Source organism: Podarcis muralis, chromosome 4, assembly GCF_964188315.1.
Source record: "Podarcis muralis chromosome 4, rPodMur119.hap1.1, whole genome shotgun sequence".
NCBI classification, from domain to species: domain Eukaryota; kingdom Metazoa; phylum Chordata; class Lepidosauria; order Squamata; family Lacertidae; genus Podarcis; species Podarcis muralis.
In genome coordinates, this window is record NC_135658.1 from 104,284,933 (window position 1) to 104,305,027 (window position 20,095).

Genomic DNA, 20,095 nt, shown 5'->3' on the forward strand with positions numbered 1-20,095 from the left:
ACTTCTGAAATGATGCAGCTTGCAGCAAATTTTATTTACAGAATCCAAGCAGGGGAGGTTTTCCCCAGCACACTTGTCAAGCTACTGCAATCATAGATTCCCTCTCAATTGTTTTAGAAATGTGCTTCTATTTGTAATGTATGCAGCTTTGACTCCCAGCTATTATGTTGTGTTTTCTGTGCAGTTATGAATATCTCCTCCTGCAGCATTCTGCAGCATTTCCTAGTGAATCAGGTTGTCGGTTGTAAGCAAGTAAACACTTGGTCTATGTGATAAGATGAACAGATTGAAGTCTTTGGACCTCTGTCTGTGCCACAAACCTAAACTAGCTTAATGCTTATTCCCTTTCTTCAGGGAACTGTAGATTTGTGAGGGGAGAGGAACCTGAGGATATCTCTCTTTTTTAAAAAAGCTATTCCCAACACTCCATCAAAACTAAAACTGCTTCTTTGTTTACTGAAACATTTCTATACCACCTACCTCAGCCATCTCAAGGCAGTATACAAAAAATACTGAAATATCACATCCCCATTAGAATCTGAACAGAAAAGAAGAAAAGCTGTAGCCGAGTTAAGAACAAAAACAAAACATAACTACCTCCTGGAATTAAACACAAACAAAGGAAAGCGAGTGCAGAAGTCTGTTGTTAATAGGTGCCAAAACATTGTTAATGTTGGTGCTAGCCAGAACTCAGAGTAAAATTAACCTAGCCTTTGAGGATGAAGTCCTAAGTATGGTAGGTTACAGGGCACGCCAAACTCCTGGCTGGGATTGCAGGGCTTGGGGAGCAGCAGAGCCGCCGCTGTTTCCACAACCCATCATTCATGCTGGCCAGTGTGCCAGCTCCCAGACTGGCACAGTGAGGAGAGCAAGGCTGTGATAACTGTAGGATCAGCGCAAGAGCCAGTAGATTTCTTGCCAGCCCGTGCTTGCCTTGCTCCTGAAGCTCCCCATTGCTGGAGTTTTCACTGGCTGCTGCCAAAGTGGATGTCACTGCCCACAGCTTCTGCTCGCCTGGCAGGTGCAGGCCTTCGCTGCCAACAGTGGAACACCCCCAGTGGAACTGGACAGGGTGGGGAAGAGGAACAGCTCTGCCCCATTAACCCCCCCTCCCAGCACACAAGAGCGTTAGGATTGCTCTGCCAAGGGATAAACTAGGTTCTCTTTCACCCAGGTCAGACCCAGCTTGGCACACACACTCCACATGCATTTACATGCACACACAGGTACACACCCCTCAACACATTTGTTCCTAAAGGTCTTAAAGTCCAACCTAACTTAGAATGGTAGAATCTTAGAGTTGGAATGCAGGAATTTCAGCTAAAGCACCCCTGACAGGTGGCCATCCAAGCTCTGCTTAAAAACCTCCAAGGAAGGAGAGTCCACCACCTCCTGAGGGAGACTGTTCCACTGTCAAACAGCTCTTACTGTCAGAAAGTTCTTCCTGATGTTTGTTGGAATCTCCTTTCTTATAATTTGAATCCACTAGTTTTGGTACTAGCCTCCAGAGCAAGAGAAAGCAAGCTTGTTCCCACTTCCATGTGACAGCCCTTGAGATATTTGAAGATGGCTAGCATATTCCCTCTCAGTCTCCTCTTTTCCAAGCTAATCATACCCTGCTCCTTCAACTGTTCCTCATAAGGCTTAGTTTCCAGATCCTTGATCATCTTTCTTGCCCTCCTCTGCACACATTCCAGCTTGTCAATATCTTTCTTACATTGTGATGCCCAGAACTGGACACACAACTCCAGGTGTGGTCTGTCCAAAGCAGAATAGAGTGGTCCTATTACTTTGCATGATCTGGATTCTATACTTCTGTTGATGCAGCCTAGAATAGCATTAGCCCTTTTTGCTGCTGCATCACACTGTTGATTCATGTTCTGTTTGTGGTCCACCAAGAACCCTAGATCCTTTTCACATGTGCTACTCATAAGCCAGGTGTCTCCCACCTTATATTTGTGCAACTTGTTCTTCATATTTGTCCCTACTGAAATTCATTTTGTTAGCTTTCCGGGTTCTCGCCACAAATTTAACTACTAGTTATTTTATTTTGTCCTTTTTGCTCCCATTTATTTCCTAGGAGTTTTTCAGCCAGAGAGTTTATTTCAGACTCTTTTCTCCAGACCAAGAGTGGCTCATGACTGGCCCTCCAAAGATGTTCCTGGACATCTCCCATCCCTCCTGACCATTGGCTAATTCCTGACGGGGGCTAATGAACACTGGAGTCCAGGAACATCTGGAGGACCACAGGGTGCCCCCTTGCTCTAGAACATAATCACACAGTTTTCCAGTCTCATCCTCTCATGGTTAGTTTGTTTGGAATAGCAGGTGAGAAGTATGAAGGGAACTGCCAGGGTGAGATTCCTTCAGGAGATTTCAAGAGATGTCTGCTCTAACATTGCCTCTTTTACTAATTAAAAGCTGGATGCGGGAGCAAGAGCACTTTAAAAGTAAATGAGCCAGTCTTTTAGTAATTAAGACATACCCAGAGCAAAGTTTGCTTTAATTGTTATCTGCGACATCCTCAATGCTACACTGTGGCAAAGAAGCCTCTTGTGGGGGGAGCGGGGAGATAGTCAGGTCATTTATAAATGCAAAATTGATCCAGAGGTTTCCAGGAGAGCATTCTGGATTACGCTCATCCCAGAAAGCAGCAAGTGTGCCCCAGACAATTCTGTGCAAACACACTATGCATCCTATGCTGTTTAGGGTTGCCATGTGTCCTCTTTTCCCAGCACATGTCCTCTTTTTCAGGGGTAAAATTTCTGTCCATGTGGAGTTTTTAATTTGCCAAAATGTCTCTGGCTATACTTTCTGGATGAGACATAGACATAACTGTGGTTTAAGACTTATTTTCCTCTTCTCTTCTCCTGCCCCCCCCCCCCAGCAATATATCACAGCTTCTTTAGCCTACATATAGCAGGGGTATAGATCAAAGGTTTTCAACCTTCATTCCCTTCTGCCCTTGATAGCTGATACCCCAAACTCCCTCTTGGTGAATGCCAAATGAGGGAGCAACTCCACTTCAAGACCCGCCTTTGGGTAACTAGCAGGCTCCAAAAGATTCTTTTGGGAAATAAGGAAAGCGGGGGAGAAAGGGAGGAGGACAAAGACAGACTGTCAGACAAGACTGCACACTGTTTTGATACTGACATGTGAATCTCTTCACCTAATAACTTTCTGAAGTTTTTGGAGACTGTTTATAAAGTTGTCTTCAATGGAGAGTCCACTGTGCCTCTGTCTCTACACATTTTTTCAATTAAAATATCATCTTTAGTTAAATCTCCACTGGGGAGTGCAGCAGCAGTCTGAGGCAGACAAGAAGGGGGAACAGGGGCCTGAGACAAGGGCAGAGAGGCTGGAGAAGGTGGGTGCTGCCTCCTCCCAGGATGCAGCTGACTCCGATGAGATTGCAGAACTCCTGCCTCTCCCCTTCCCTCTGGGGGTAGGAGTGCAGCAATGGAATCTGGGAAGGGAATCTGCCCACTTCCCAATGATGCTGGATAAACTGGATAAATTAGCTTCAGGAGGGAAGCGCACCATCTCCCAGGACCTGGCAGTTCCCTGTTGCTGCAAACAGAGGCCTCAACCCTGATTCACGCCTGGCACTCTTGAAAGGCACAAGCGTCTCATAGGTAAGCATGCCTTGTCTTGTCTTAAAGTGATTGGTGAGTAGGTGTGTGAACCTGTTGGAACTGTTCTGCTGCTACGCTGTGATTCTGAACTCCATGTGTTGATCCCAGACCCCTCAAATTTGGGCTGCTGCTCCCAGCTCAGATATCTTTGCCTTTCCACTGCCATGTAGCCTGTGCAGTGGCTGCTGAGACTCATTTCCTGCTGCTGTGCCTGTATGTCTTCTCTGCTTCTCTTCCTTACTCTTAGGTAAGACCCTTTGTCATTGTAGCTACTGCAGATCTGTTAAAGGATCTCTAGGTTGCAACCTCCTAACCTCACAGAGACCTGAGTGCAAGATGTCCAATAAAAAAAAAGATGCTGAAAGAGCTATGCAAAAACAAACACTCTCAAAACTTTAAAAACGTTTATTTGTAGCACTTTTAGGGAGGTTCTATATACTTTTGAAAATGAAGAACTTGAGTCATGATTCCTGCAGCTGTGCCCTCCTTTACATTTACTATTCACTTAAAACAAGACAACAATCTAAATCAAGCATTATCAAATCCCAATTTAGACTTTTCAATGGAAAGAAAAAAAGTTGGAAAATGACTCAGCTATGAGTAAGCAGTATAGAAAAGTGTTGCCAACAGCTATAATTTAAAACCAATTAAAAGGACAAGGGAGATCGGAGAAAGAAATGCAGACTATATCAAATAAGTCCATTAAATAGTATTGAGATAATGTTTAGCTTTGGAAATGCTTTGAGTGAGAAAACCTCACTAAAGCTAGATTGGCTTGGATTGTAGCTGAATGTGCACCTGCCAAGCGTGGGAATATTGTTGATGCTTCACTCTCTGCCCCCCAGAATCTGAAGCATAATGGAGATAAAACAAAAGCAGCTCCCCAACATATCCTTGTGCAGAGTCCTCTGTTACACCACCAGGTGAAACCCATAGAGTTTCCCCCCCTTAATAATAATAATAATAATAATAATAATAATAATAATAATAATAAATATTTCCCCCTTTTATCTTACAAAATATTTTCTTCAATTTTGACTTCCTCTCAAGTCCCTTCACATATGTTTTATCTTACAACTGAATGTACACAAAACAATAAACGTTTCTATATAAATTTTCCAATCCTTAATTGTTATCCACCTCCTTTTACTTCCTTTGTCACTCGAATGCTAGCACAGAGTCAAAACTATTATTGCATTTTTGAACATATTTTCTATAACCATCCCATTTTTCCGCAAATTTTTGCTTTGAGTTTCCTCTGAGTTTGCTAGCCAATTGAGCCATCTCCACAAATTCCTGTAATTTAATTTGCCAATCTGTTATTTTAGGAGCCTCCTGATCTTTCCATCCCTTGGCCACGAGTATTCGAGCCGCTGCAGTTGCATACAAGAATAACACTCTTGAATTTTTGGGATCTCTTTGTCTAAAATACTTAATAGGAATGCCTCCGGTTTTTTAATGAAGGTTATCCCCATAATCTTTATTAATTCATCATATATTTTTCCTGAAAAAATCTTAATCTTTTCACACGTCCACCACATGTGGATCATGTCACCGTTATTTCCTTCACATTTCCAACAAGCATTCACCAAATTTTTATACATTCTTGATAATCTGGAAGGAGTGAGGTACCACCTATGGGCCATTTTCATCATGTTCTCACTTATGTTATAGGTAAACATAGGTACGCTGGCTCCCTCGACCAATAAAGCGAGATGAGCGCCACAACCTCAGAGTCGGCCACGACTGGACCTAATGGTCAGGGGTCCCTTTACCTTTAGTCTATTTCCATCCTTCAAGACTGAGGCAGTACTTAAAGAAACCAGAATGCAACTTTCCTGATTACAATATTATTGTTATCAGGAACTTTGAATTTCTTTTCAAAACCTTTGTCTATTCTTCCCAAACTGCTTATGTTTCAACTTACTTGTCACTTGCGATCAACAAGGGCATGAATCTGTCTTTATATCCCCTCCCCCTCCAAACCACCATGTTCCCCCTAAGACCTGACTTTTGCACAGATGGCAAGTTTTCACAATTCTAGTAAGGAGCTTAGAGCCTGCCTACTCAGAAGACATTTGCATTGCCACACCGGGAGCTGCAGACAGCTGCTGCTTGGATTTAGTTGACCCAAAACATGTATTAGAAAAGAGAAATGAGAGAAGGTTGCTTATCTATTGTCATTGGTAAGGAACCTCCTATGTATGTCATAATACTTGCATATATTTAATTAACATACCCAAGTGATGAGAACTACTTGAATTTGCACACATGAAAAAGCAGTGGCAGGGCAAGGCTGGGATTTTGGGTGGTCGTATGAAATCTAGACCGTTCAAGCTGAGAGTCCCTGAAGGAGAAGCTGGCTGCAGTAAGCAGAAGCACTGCTTTGTCCCTACTACCAGGTGAGCCCTTTCCCATTTCTCCTTCTGCTGCAGCCTGGTAGAATGCTGCATTTAAAAGTGCATGTGTGCTGCCTACATTTCCAGGTGCATCTCCAGTAGCCTGGTAATGTCCAGCTAGGGAAGCATGATGTGCTTCTCCAGCCCCATGCCACATTATTGCCTGATGTACAACATGATAATGCCACACTACAAATTTCTCAAGCAAGAATGTGGAGAGTTGGACCTGGTAGCTGTTGGTTTCAGTGCCAAACATCCATTTAAAGTAATTTCTCATTTCAGCCTATGTCCACACCCATCCTTAATTCATGGCAGAAGCAAGATTTGAACCAGTATCTTTCTCACATTGGTACTGAGAGGGAGCCATGAAGAATGCAGACTTTCTGAAAAATAAAGCTTTGCCACCAATGATGGAATGGTTTTTAATGCATCTACATTAATCTGAGAACAATTTGTTTGTTGTAAGAGTTGGGTTCTGAAACTATGGCAGATATCAAGTTCTGCACACCTCTATGTGCAAGAACAGTAGAAAATAAAGAGACCTGCCTTTGTTCTAGGAAGGAGCTGTAATATTTACAGCATGTTGCAGTTTTGAAGATGGATAGTCCCCTAGGGTCTAGATGAATGAAAATGGGCTTATTAGGAACAAAGTTCCGGAATAAGAGAAAGTTGGCCCTTCAAGCTGCAGTTTTCTCATTATTTAATGCAGTTTGTTGCTTTTGAATTTACTTTTATCTCCCCACCCCCACAACGACACTTCAGAATGAACACTCACACACACAATTTCCATAAGCATGGTGGGTATTCATCAGGGAGCCATCATTCCGATTCTTTCCCTCCTCCTTTCATTTTGAGTGACAAGTGTAATAATAATGAGCTCGAGAGAAGACATCATCTTTAAAAATTAGACGAGGAGTGGATAAAAAGGAATGGGTTGTATTAGTGAACGAAGAAATTACATTTCCATCAAGACAAAATTAGACACTTTCAGAAAATGCTCGGACAAAGTTGGAGGGGGGTGGAATCACACAAGCATTTCAGAAGATTAGAAGGAGAAAATGAGACAGCCCCTTGCCTTTGCCTGGTGAAAATTATGTGCCAAAAGTATGTGATGCTTAAACCAGGAGGGGGACTGTAGCTCCTTTCCCTATTATCTATAGACAGGTATGCTGATTCTTTGGCTGTCAGAAGTTGGCGATAATAGCAGGGGTTAAATCGCAAACAGGAACGTGAAGCCCTAGTCTAAGCAGCAGCTTGATGTTTCGCATTTAATGCTGACAGGTGCCTAAGATTTCTGTCTCTGTCTCCCTCTCTATTTTAACAAAGCCGGTTGAGCCTGTCATAGTAATAAGTATTTCAGAATTGAGATGGACTATGCAAAGGATTGCACACACATTAGATTATCCCCAGGAAGCTTCACAGGAACCTCAAATAAGGCAGCAACTAAAAAGGCAGTTCAGGAGAGGCAAGTGTGGGTTAACTGTGAGCAGGGGGGAGGGGGGAGACAAAGCAGCGACTTTTGCGGACCTTGGCAGGGGACCATGCTTTTCTCCAGCTCTTGAAAACCTTCACCCGCTGATTTTGTTGATCTTAAAACTACACAAGGGAGCTTATCCACTTACGGTAATTTCTAGTGAGCTGGCAATCCTAGTGCGTGCACAAACCTTTCACATATATTCCTGATTTTCCTTCTTGAACATGGATACAACGGTTCCTACTAATGATTACCAGAGGCAGTCCATATTTTCTGGTGGGCGTCTCTGGTAAATTATCATGGGGCTGTGCATACCGGCCCCTCCCCCTCCCCAGCCCACCCTGTGGCTCTGACTGGTGGCCCAGTCCTCGTGGGCCACTCTGGAAGTCACCCTCCCTGCTCTGGAGCATCTCCAAAACAAATCGGTAGCAGGACTAAGACTTTTAAAAACAGTGGTTGAACCTTATTTTAATAAACAGTTATAACAAGGTTTTAAGATCGTCAGGATTGGATCTTCCTGCTTACCAGCTGGCTGTCAATAGCTACTGGCGATGGTGGCTCAGCTCTGCCCTCAGGATTGGAGGCAGCAATGCTTCTGAATACCAGTTGCTGGAAGCCACAGAATGGGAGAGGGCTGCTTGTGGGTTTCCTCTGATGGGCACCTGATTGGCCAACACTGCCAGCGTGATCTCCCTCACTGGAGCCAAGCTGTGCTGTGTGACGCTGCCTGCCCACCCATGCAGGTGAGAGCCTGGCTGGCTGACATGGCCCTTAGTGAGTGAATCCCCGCTATGCTCACAGAGATGAGCACCAGGCCAGGCTGCCCTGGGGATACCTGGTTTGCACCCCCTCAAAATTGTATGCTCGGGGCCACAGCCCCCCTGGCACCTCCATGCTATGCCCTGGCATGTGCTGCTTGCAAAGGAACAGAGACTGCACTGTGCACAGTCAGGTTCTTCTGATTTCCAGCCAGTAAGGATGAGGGTTTGTTCCTGTGTGGTGGTCACAACACAGCTTTCCTGCAGGAAAGCAGCTCATGAAGCAGCACCTGCACTCCTAGGATTGATGCCTTCAGCGGTCTCTGCTTCTCCATGGGGTACCTCATAAAAGGGTCCCACTTTGCGTTGGGAAAGTCCATCCAGAAACACTCCAAGGCACTCTGCTTCACCTTAGATTCCGGATTCATTCTAAGTCACAGCATACCCTACTAAGAGAGCCAGTGTGGTGTAGTGGTTAAGACTGCTGGACTCGTAATCTGGTGAACCAGGTTCGCTTCCCCGCTCCTCCACATGCAGCTGCTGGGTGACCTTGGGCTGTTCACACTTCTCTGAAGTCTCTCAGCCTCACTCACCTCACAGTTTGTTGTGGGGGAGGAAGGGAAAGGAGATTGTTAGCCACTTTGAGTGAAATGCGGGACATCAAGTCCAAACTTTTCTTCTTCTTCTTCTTCTTCTTCTTCTTCTTCTTCTTCTTCTTCTTCTTCTTCTTCTTCTTCTTCAACACCCTGCCTGCAATTTTGCCTTAACATGCTTAAAATGCTTCCCCTATCAGCAGGGAAAATAAAATCTGGTGGATTTCTTTCTCAAGTCTTCTGGAAAAATACTACTACTAAGTTTTATGTGTGTGCTGACACATGCATCAGAGACTTTAGGACCAAACTAGGAATTTCAGAATCTGTGTCCTAATCTTTCAAAATTACTTTTCTCAGATGGTAAAGGGGTTGAGGAGCTGCAACATTAGTCTATGCAACTGTTATTGACCAGGCCTGATACATATCCTAGGAATAAGTACTTTGGTCCTCACCTGGTCAGCAGTGTGGTACTTCCTGAAGTACATAGCAGGAACTGCTTTAATCTGAACTGGAGAACACATCCTCAAAGTCTAGATTTGAGTAGAGCTGCCCTCGTCTAACCCTGAGACTCTTTTACGCCTCATGACAGAATAATGAATTTCATTTTCCTCATTATTGAGTTACTTTTACTGCATCTCACAAGTAACTTAATCCTCACCTGCAGTTCTCTGTGTTGTTTATTTTTAATGGAAGAATGCTTCCCCTTTGGGTCATTAGGTTATGTATCACGGTTTTCTTGTTTCCATCCTTGTATTTCCTACACTAGTTTGGAAACCGACTACACTGAGCTATGATTGGGAAAGGCCTTTGCTAATGATGCTACTAACAATTTGATTGTGGTGAAACCTTTCCACGTTATAAAGAAGCTAGCCACTTCTTGCAGCTACATATTTCTCTTCTACTTGAAAAATATCCCAGAATGATTGAGACCTTTGGCAAGCAGAAGTGACAACATGCTGTCATTCTACCCAATATGTTCTTTCTCCAGAAAAAACTTAATCTGCTACAGAGGAAGGAGCTGACTTTCTTGACTCTACAGTCAGAGCATTGTTTTCTGGAAACTACCCAGAGGCAAAGGCAATTAGTTTCCCTGAAGTTTTACCACAGAAGTATAGCAGTGGAAATGGGTGTGTATGTATGAAGAATTTATTTCAGGACCTTCACCAAGCAGTGGAGTTCCAAGGACAGAGGACTTACAAGGTTTGGTTGGGAAGAAGGTCAGTGAAAGCCCATGATGACCTTTTGTAATAGTGGAGTTAATTCACAAATATGCAGGCTGCATGTATGCGGAGGCAGCAGCTGAAATGCTCCAACCGTCAACCACACCAGCCTACATTGGAGCTTCAGAAGGCACTGTCTCTGCTTTCCTCTCACCAAGTCTCTAACTCCATTCTCTATTCTTTGTTCCCTTTCATAAGCACACAAACAGACCTAGATCATGACAGCATCCTGAGTTGGGGCAGAGGGAGATTGGTATGCACTCTGCCAAAAATAGCTGCCACCAAGGGATGTCAGAGGAATCTATTGAAAATGAACTGTAAGTGGATTTCCTTCTGTCCACCCATTTGATCCCCATCACTTGCTATGAATACTTTTTGATTACAAATAAAGGTTGCTATTGGGGTCTTAAAATGCACATTATGTGAAAATAGATATGTAACTCGCTTTGTAATCTACTTTATTTACAGTACCTATTTATTGCCACTGTCCTAACAGGTTCCTTATTGCTTTCTGTTTTTCTGAAGTGTTGTTTGTTGACTTTGTATAAATTTTTTCTTCGACAGAGCCAGCCTGTATGCACCAAGACTACAATCCTAACCATGCCTACTCAAGACACAATTCTCACTGAATTCAGCAGGGCTTACTGCCAGGTAAGTTGAGTTAGGATCGCATCCTTAATCTACTTCCTACTGTGAATTTTAAAAGCCAGTGGGATTCAGCATTCACTATTGCTCTTTTCACATGAAAGAGGTGATCTCTTTTGTTACCTGTAGACTTGGTCTGTGTGCTGCTCAGTTAAAAGTCTGAGCCACTTTGTCAAAGTGGGGTGGGGGGGGGACCCATCTGAATTTGTGTCCATTTAAAATCTCATCCCACTTCTCAGCCAAATTCCAATATTTGGAATATAAATTAGTTTGAGTGATATATTTCTGTACATACACATTTTCTAAATAAAATATGCATTTACAAAATAAAACGTTGCAATAAAAAAAACCAAATATGTGGTTAAATAGCACTACAGCTGTGTGAAGGAGTAATTCATACAATCAAGGACACAAAGAGCAAAATACTAACAGGCTTGCTAAACAGTCCCTAGTGCCCGAGTGCTGGAAAGGAGACAAGATGACAAGTTTATTTTGAATTGTGAAATAAGGCTAGCAAGGCAGGCTGCAATCCTCATCTCAGTTACCTGGGAACAAACCCCATTGAATTCAGTGGGACTTACTTCTGACTAGGCAGGCTTAGAAATACAGCCATAGAGAGCTCTTTGATGGGCCATTAGCCACTCCATCAACTTTCTCTTTAAAGGTGCCACAAGACTCTTTGTTGGTTTTGCTGCAAAAGTCTTAAATTGAACTCTGGCAGTGCAATTTGCCTATAAACCACCCTGATCAGGTGCTAGCTAGAGAAAGAGCCATCTTGATTTTTTAAAAGGAAACATACATAAGAAATGGGGTAGGCTATAAAAATGATCCCACTGCAGAAGTGATTGTGGCAACAGAGAGAAGGTCCAGGCCAGTGGGAGCATCCAGGAGGGCCTGATGTGTTCACGTTGTGCATGTGGAGGAGCAACTTTGCTCCCTGCTCAAGATGGCGTCCAGGTGGCCAGTCTGCCTGTGATGGGGAGGAGGATACAGAGGATTCCTGGAAGTATCACACCTCACTGCCAAATCCACTCAGTGGTGTCCCTGCTGGACAAATCCATGTGCTTCCACAGGCTTAGGCCACACTGCTGGATCCTGAACTTGGTCATTCTGGGAGAACTGTGCTAGTCTGTCAGTTCTGGGGAGGAATGGAAAACTTTTTCAATATCAGTTTCATTTGCTTCTAACAAAAATGGGAGTTTTTGCTTTTCTCATTTAGCCCTTTTCTCTCTCTTTAAATTTTATTCCCTGGGTAATTTTTGAACAGAGGCAAGAATTACTTGCAAGGCAGACTCATTATTATTTGCATAGTACAGACTTTCATTTAGTTAAGAATGCACATTTTTATTACAATTCCCTTGAAAAATCAACAGTTTAGGTTGAGGGATGGAACGATCTCATGAAAGTCCTAGTAGCTTGGTTAAAGCAAACTTTCTAACAAATCACACACACAAAGGAAAGCACAGAGTTTACAGAATTCTGCTTACTAGTGGCTATCCTGTATACCATATCCGATCCTAAAGGACAATGAACTCTGATTTAAAAGCCTGAGCCTCTTCTTTGCTATGCAGAAGCAGTTCTGGCCGCAGTGCAACTTGTTCTAGCAGCAGCTCCAAACAAAAAGGCTCTTCTTCTGTGTTCTTGTGACTGCCACCAAAGTAGCAGCAGCAGCAGCAGGCCTGTGGAGAAGCCTTGAAAGCAAACCCCAAGGCACAACAAAAAATGAGGAAATAGATCAACTTATTCCCTCCTTCCCAGCCCCTATGTACCCACAAGCCACTCCTTTTCTCAGCTTCCACACAGTGGGGGCTGGTCCATTAGGGTGAATGGGGCACTGCCACACAAATCTCACCAGCCACCCCACCTGCCTGCCTTCTTTCTTACAGTGAGTCCGGGGGGGGGGGGCATGTGTGATGGTTGGCTTCCTCCTCCTCCGTCCCAGTGTTGCCCTTTGGGCACTCCACAGGGAAGAGAAGGAGTTGGCCTCCCTGACAGCTCCTCTACCAGTCCCAAGGGGCACCAGCTGCCACCATCCTCCCATGCCTTTTACCAGGCTTCTGGTGGGTCAGAAAGACAGGGAAGGAGAGGTGTTTGTGTTCCACTGCCCCTCTCCAATGTCAAGGCATGACAAGGGAAAGAGAAAGGACTCCCCTTTACCTTCTGGGGTGCCTGGTATAGTGGTGCTTCACAGCAGTGTGCCAAGATCTCAGCAGCCTCTGGATTCTATTCTAAGCTGATGTTTCCATCACCTATGCTGATTAGTGGGACAGGGCACAGGGAGACTTAGGCCTATTCCCAACTCAGCTCAGCTTGCAACCTAGCAGCCCTGCAAAAGTTGCACTGGGAGGGTAGTACAAATCAAATTCCATTTTGTTTCTCCTCTGTCTGGTTCCAGTTGGCTTGGCTGGCAGCAGCCCTGTTCCTGAATAAAGTTTTTTGTTTTTTTAAAATAATTTTTATTAAGTTTCCATTTACCAAATTAAACATATCAAACCAATTAATCCAAATTATAACAATACACATCATATAATCCAATTATTTCCCAATTGTAATTTTTTTGTGGGGGGTACCCATGCTTCTTGATGTTCCTGAATAAAGTTTTAATTAGGTTACACTGGGATAATTTACTCCCGGGTATATTTTTCTTTCCATTCTGAAGGAAATCAGCCCTGAGTGCTCACTGGAAGGACAGATCCTGAAACTGAGGCTCCAATACTTTGGCCTCCTCAGGAGAAGAGAAGACTCCCTGGAAAAGACCCTGATGTTGGGAAAGATGGAGGGCACAAGGAGAAGGGGACGACAGAGGACGAGATGGTTGGACAGTGTTCTCGAAGCTACCAGCATGAGTTTGACCAAACTGTGGGAGGCAGTGGAAGACAGGAGTGCCTGGCGTGCTCTGGTCCATGGGGTCATGAAGAGTCGGACACGACTAAATGACTAAACAACAACAACAACATATTTTTCTTGATTCCTGAAGTTTGAATTGATCTGCCTGTCTAGGTCCAACCCATTGTTTGTTTGTATAATGCTCATAATTTTTTTTGCTTTTAAAATAGAAACCAGAAGCTGCCCAAAACTTACCAGCAATAGTCCAACAACCTATAATATGTGTTTTAAAAACTGAGCTTATCATACATGATTTTCAGTGCTGTTTATTTGCCATGAAGTTGTCCTACCACCTCAGGAATGCACTCTTGAATACCCTCCTCCCGCCAACAACAAAATATCACCTTCACTTGTGAATGGCTCATCTGATATGCTCTGGACTGAACCATATCTGACATGATCTGTCAAAACATGGTAGACAAACAAGTAAGATTGTACCAGCAATTGGTCTCCGATTACGATAGCAGGAATTCCATCTATGGGTTTGCTGCTACCAAAATGAGTTCTGGAAAAGGACAGAAGCCACTCTCTGCTGTCAGAGGAGACAACAAGTTGTAAATTGCAAAAATATTATTGGCTGGGTTGTTTGTCCCCCACCTGCAAAAGCCACATTTTTATTTCTAAGCACAAGGTGAAGGAACATAACTGGTAGCGCGGGGGGGGGGGGGGTTTAAGATAATAAGCAAAGCAACTGTTCCATGGCCCAATCGCAAGTGAGGCTGTCATTTGATCATAACCTGGATCATTTTCTCTTTGTTTGTTTGTTTGTTTGAAAAAAAGAGAATAGATAAAACATGCATTTAAAAGTGGCATTGTGGATATCTGCGTTTTTGAGCATGAACAAAGCAACCAATTATGGTGTTGGGAGCAGGAGGAAAAAAAACATGAGGATATGTGCAGAAAGAATAATTTTGATAGAAATGTTTGGGAAAGAAGGCAAAAAGGATGAAGGAGTAATGGGGTGAAGTCTCTTGATATGCTACTGGAAATATACAGGATATCCACGGTGTGAATATGATGCATCAGCTTGAAACAGACACTCTCTTGCTTCAAATACCAGAAGGCAAGGAGGATCTTTGGAAGAAATGCAAGTATACCTCTGCTGTGTGTCCCCCCGCCCCCCTCACCTCCTGGTACAATGGTTATTTTCCTATGGAAATGTTTTCAACCTTAACCAAAGTGCTAAAAAAAACCAACAAAAACACCAAACCAAACTCTTAATAGAAAAAAGAAGGAAGAATTAAAAAATAATATAATCATAAAACTTAAGGAAGGTAACTGTTCTAAAGGGACATATTATATATTTGTGCATGTGAGAGGTAGACGTTTTCAACAAATAGTTAAAAAAATTAAATAGTTTTCAAGTTTGTGATGTTCCACTACGGAATGTTTCTAAATTTACTACTTGTATATGCCTGAATGTATATATGTGTGTGTTTAAGCAGGCACTGGAAAACAACAGATATATAAATAACTGTGGATTTTTGTGTCCATACAGTTCATTCATCTTCTCAAAAGCAGTGGGTAATGTATAGCAAAGTGGCTTCTTCTTCTTCTTGCTGGCATTTCATCCATCTTTTCTTTCATTTACAAGCCACTAATTCTTGGCACATGCTACTATTAGTAAGTATCTGGTATTGAGCTTTACTTATTTGTAGCACTTAAATGATATATTGCACTTCATTTAGCATATAAATGATACACTAATTAGAAAACAGATTTCACAAGGTGGAATACTCCCTTTAAAATGCCTGTTCTTTCTTTCTCTACCATATACAGATCAGGGTATGACTCTGAATATGGCTGCTCTGTGATAGATCTCTACATTCCAGATTAGAATTTGAGGAAACAAAGCAGAGTTTTAGAGACATGGTACCTTTAGACACTGGATTCCTCCCCTCTGTTTGCTCTATCTATAGCATCTAGGTTCAGACAGCTTGTTATCAGAAAGGGGAAGAAATCCCATCCTTGAGCTTCAAGCGGGCATCAGGGTCACATGAATTTTCTCTCAGCCAAATGTTATAAAATATTTAAGCACAATTGATATCTTTCCCTACAGAATGCCTTCAAACAGGATTTGCCATCTGATCTCACTGAACTTACAACCACTTTCGTTCTCTATCCGTGAAAAATATGCATCACTTTACATTATGTGGCTTTACTTAATTCATTTAGATTTTAATCTCATCTGAATTTGAGGGACTGGAATAGACACAATACTTCAAAAAAACCAGGTCAATGTTATATAAGAGAAGAAAATATTCACTGTGATGTGAAATGCCACAGACTGCAAAGACTTCCACTTTGTGCTCCCCTGGGCCACGGAGAGATAGCTAAACAAGAAAATCTTATAGCATTCACCTAAAATGATTGCCTAGACGTGATCGCTCCTACACTCACTCTCTGGCCATGGGGAGTCCAGGGCTGGATCTACACTGATCTGTAAAAATGCTGTAAAAAAATATGTAATATAGCTCTCAATGCAATTTCTCATTGCCGATGGATCGCTGCTCTACACCACCCTCTGGTGTCACATTTTTATAATGCATTTTTAATGTTATAACTGACCAGTGTAGATTCTACCCAGGAGGCTCCTTGTTTTCCAGAGAATCTTTGGTCAAGGGAGTAAGCTGACCATGGTGTCCTTCTGGAACTGCTCAGATGGAGGCCACAGATAATGGTGCCTCCATTGCAACCTGTAAGTCCATTTCCAGAAGGTGGTGCTGTTAATGTTCCTTTACTAATTTACACCCTGTGTCATGGACTGGCTGGATACAGAGGAGTGGGGGGAGGCACCGGCTGGGGAGCCCTCAAGGGAAGAAGGATCAGAGCTGTTTTGATGTCTTTGAATAAAGACTTAACTTCACTGAGCCCTTCCTCCCCAAGGAGCCCAGGGGTCACTGGGTGAGCTTGGGACAGTCAGTGCCTCTCAGCCTTCCCTACCTCACAGGGTTGTTGTGGGGAATAACTAAGGAGAGGGACAACCATGTACATCACTTTGAGCTCTTGGCAGAAAATGTGGGATATTAATGTCGTTATTATTACTACTACTTTTATATAAAGAAAAGGTAGATAAAAGTCATATCATATAAATCTGAAAAAGTTTGGGTGTCTCACTAATTTTGACTCTTTACTTTCCATGAAAATCCAACATTTTGCTAAGATTGCTTGAGGGAACATAGAAAAAACTTAGTGATAAAAAGAAAAGAAAATTAGAGGTGCTCAGATGGCCAATGCACACTGGTCCCTGCCCCAAATACATTCCTGACATGCATTTATGTTCACACACTTGATATCCCACACTTTGGCCTCATTTCTACATGGTTTACCTTGCTTGATCTCTCAGCACCTTTTTCCTGTACTTGATTGATGGCTGGCACCGGATTTTGTGAACCAACATTTGAATTATTTTTGTTTGTGGGACACTTTGCACTATCATGCTTGCAACCATCACACTTGCGATAAGCTACTGTTTTCTACAGCAAACACTTAGAGTGCAACACCTTTCCCTAAAGAGGAAGTGTGCATGTGCCAAGGATCCCTGGGCAATAAAGGCTCTTGTGTGCAGCTGCACTATTGGGACTTGGCTGGGGCTGTTGTTTGCCGCTATGCCTGAATCCAGGCATAGAGAGTATGGAGGTGGAAGACATGGGAAGCCAGAGCTGGAAATACAGTAAGTGCTGCTCATTACGAAGAACCTTAGAAGGAGCCAGCGGAGACTTGTCATTAGGGCAAAAGGCTGCAGCACCCTCCCACCCCAAATGCCCTCTTCCCCCTTCGTCCCACCAACCTCTAACAACAGCATACAAGTTGTTGCTATTGTGGTTATATCTATTTATACCCTACTCTTTCCCCTGAAAGGACTCAGGGCAGTTTACAGTTAAAATAGGTACAACTATTAAACTCTTTTTCTCCCTCCAGTCTATTAAAACCATATAAATAATTACAATAAAAACAGCACAACATTTAAAAGTCAGTTCCCAAAAGCCTGTTGGAACAAAAAAGTATTTACCTGCCAGCAGAAGGACAAGGGGGAGCCAGACTGACTTCTCTAAGGAGGGAGCTCCAGACTAGAAGCAGCCACCAAGAAGGCCCTCTCCTGCGTTCATGCGGTCATTGGAACTGCTAAGGAACCAGCAATAATCAAGTGGCTACTGCCAATCAATTGATAATTAATGAATTGCCAATTAATTATCAATTGTCCACTGATTATCAAAATATAGAAATCAATAACTGATTGCCAATGGCCAATGAATTCATCATGAATTGCAAATTAATCATAGCAACCTATCTATCAGCAGTTGATTGATAGGGCTATAATTCATCAAATGAGTTAAAATTAAAACTCCCACAGCTAATGAATTAATCGGGAGAGGGGTGTTTATGAAACGATATCAAAATGGATTGTGTAATGAAGTAATAGGGGGTGCCAATCAAATGTGTAATGAATTAATCGGGGTGCTAATCAAATGTGCAATGAGGGTGACAAATAATCAATTGTGTTAAAATTAATTATACAACGGGTTACTGGAATGGAGGATGTACTGAGAAAACAATTGATTAAAATTTATTGCCCAATAAGGGGGGAACCCCCCCCCCCCCATCACCTGAAAGTGGCCCATTCAACATGTCTGGAAAGGCATATTCTGCAAGCTGCGCGAAGGCCTGGCTCACAGACACTGCAGGCAGCATCATATTTGGGAAATACTGCAGAAAACCACAATGACTGTTTGCTCTGATTCAGCAGTAAACATTAGGTTTTCCTGGGGAAAGCAGAGGAGCAATAAATAAATAACCAGCACTCAGACACGGACCAGGAAAGCATGGACCTGTTCCTCAAAAGTGCAAGGCAAAAGGTAAGTATGGATGAATGCTTATATTACAGCAAAGGTAAAGTTTAATATAACCATTACTAGCATTAACATTTCATTAATTTAACATTAAGGATCTGGGTATAGAGGAGCAATGTAGCACATAAAAATCTCTGTGTTTGCTACAAACAGTACATTTCCGAGCACAATTCAAAGTCCTGGTGCTGACTTTTAAAGCCCTAAACCAGGGGTCAGCAAACTTTTCAGCAGGGGGCCAGTCCACTGTCCCTCAGACCTTATGGGGGGCTGGACTATATTTTGAAGGGGGGAAATGAATAAATTCCTGTGTCCCACAAATAACCCAGAGATGCATTTTAAATAAAAGCACACATTCTACTCTTGTAAAAGCATGCTGATTCCCAGACCGTCCGTGGGCCAGACTGAGAAGGCAATTGGGCCGCATCTGGTCCCTGGGTCTTAGGTTGCCTACCCATGCCCTAAATGGCTTCACCCCTGTATACCTGAAGGAGCATCTCCAGCCCCACCATTCAGCCCAGACACTGAGGTCCAGCGCCGAGGGCCTTCTGGCAGTTCCCTCACTGTGAGATGTGAAGTTACAGGAAACCAGGCAAAGGGCCTTTTCGGTAGTGGCACCTTAACCCTGTGGAAAGCCCTCCCATCAGATGACTAGGAGATAAACAACTATCTGACTTTTAGAAGATATCTGAAGGCAACCAAAAGTAGGGAAAGTATTAAGCAACAAACCAGAAGAAGAATTTGAGGGAAGTTGTAGTGGGGAGGGGGTATTTGGGTTTGGGTTTATATCTGAGATGATGTTGTTGTGATAAAGATAAAAATATAAAAATCAATAAAAACTATTTTTTATTTTAAAAAAGAAGATATCTGAAGGCAGCCCTGTTTATGGAAGATTTTTAAATGTTTAATGCTTTATTATGTTTTCACATATATATGTTGGAAGCCGCCCAGAGTGGCTGGGGCAACCCAGTCAGATGGGCAGGGTACAAACAATTTATTTATTTATTATTGTTATTGCTATTATTTTATTGGAAGATAGCATGGGCAAAGGTATAAAAATGCAGAGGGCAAAACTAATCCCTGTATATGGCATTTATTGACCTGACTAAGGCCTTCAACACTGTAAATCGTAATGCCCTGTGGACTGCCCTTCTAAAAACTGGCTGCCCAGATAAATTAGTGAACATCATTTGGCTGCTCCATGATAATATGACAGCAACAATCACAGATAACAATGGCTCTCAAAATGAACCATTCACAGTGGGATCAGGTGTTAAACAGAGTTGTGTTATTGCCCCAACTCTATTCATTTATTTTCATTGCCATGATCCTACGCTTTGTCAAAGGCAAACTCCCCATCGGAGTAGAAATCATATATCAAACAGATGGAAAGCTCTTCAATCTGAGCAGGCTGAAAGCAAAGAGTACGGTTACCGTAACTTCCGCCATAGAGCTTCAATATGCTGATGACAGCGCAGTGTGCGCACGCTCAGAGGATGACCTCCAAACCATCCTAAATATCTTTGTAGAAGCTTACAAAAAGCTTGGCCTATCACTCAACATCCAAAAAACCAAAGTGCTGCACCAACAAGCAGAAAACAACCCCTCTGCAGCACCACAAATCCAACTCAATGGTGT

The 20,095-nt window shown here is 42.8% G+C and overlaps 1 long non-coding RNA gene across 1 annotated transcript; it reads left to right on the forward strand.

The window, feature by feature from the left end:
* The first annotated feature begins 3,129 nt into the window (after positions 1-3,129).
* Positions 3,130-13,858, forward strand: LOC114595438 (uncharacterized). Its single transcript, XR_003706282.2, has 4 exons — positions 3,130-3,635; positions 10,278-10,396; positions 10,644-10,730; positions 13,384-13,858. It is a non-coding gene; the product is annotated as an uncharacterized LOC114595438 (long non-coding RNA).
* Positions 13,859-20,095: the final 6,237 nt, after the last annotated feature.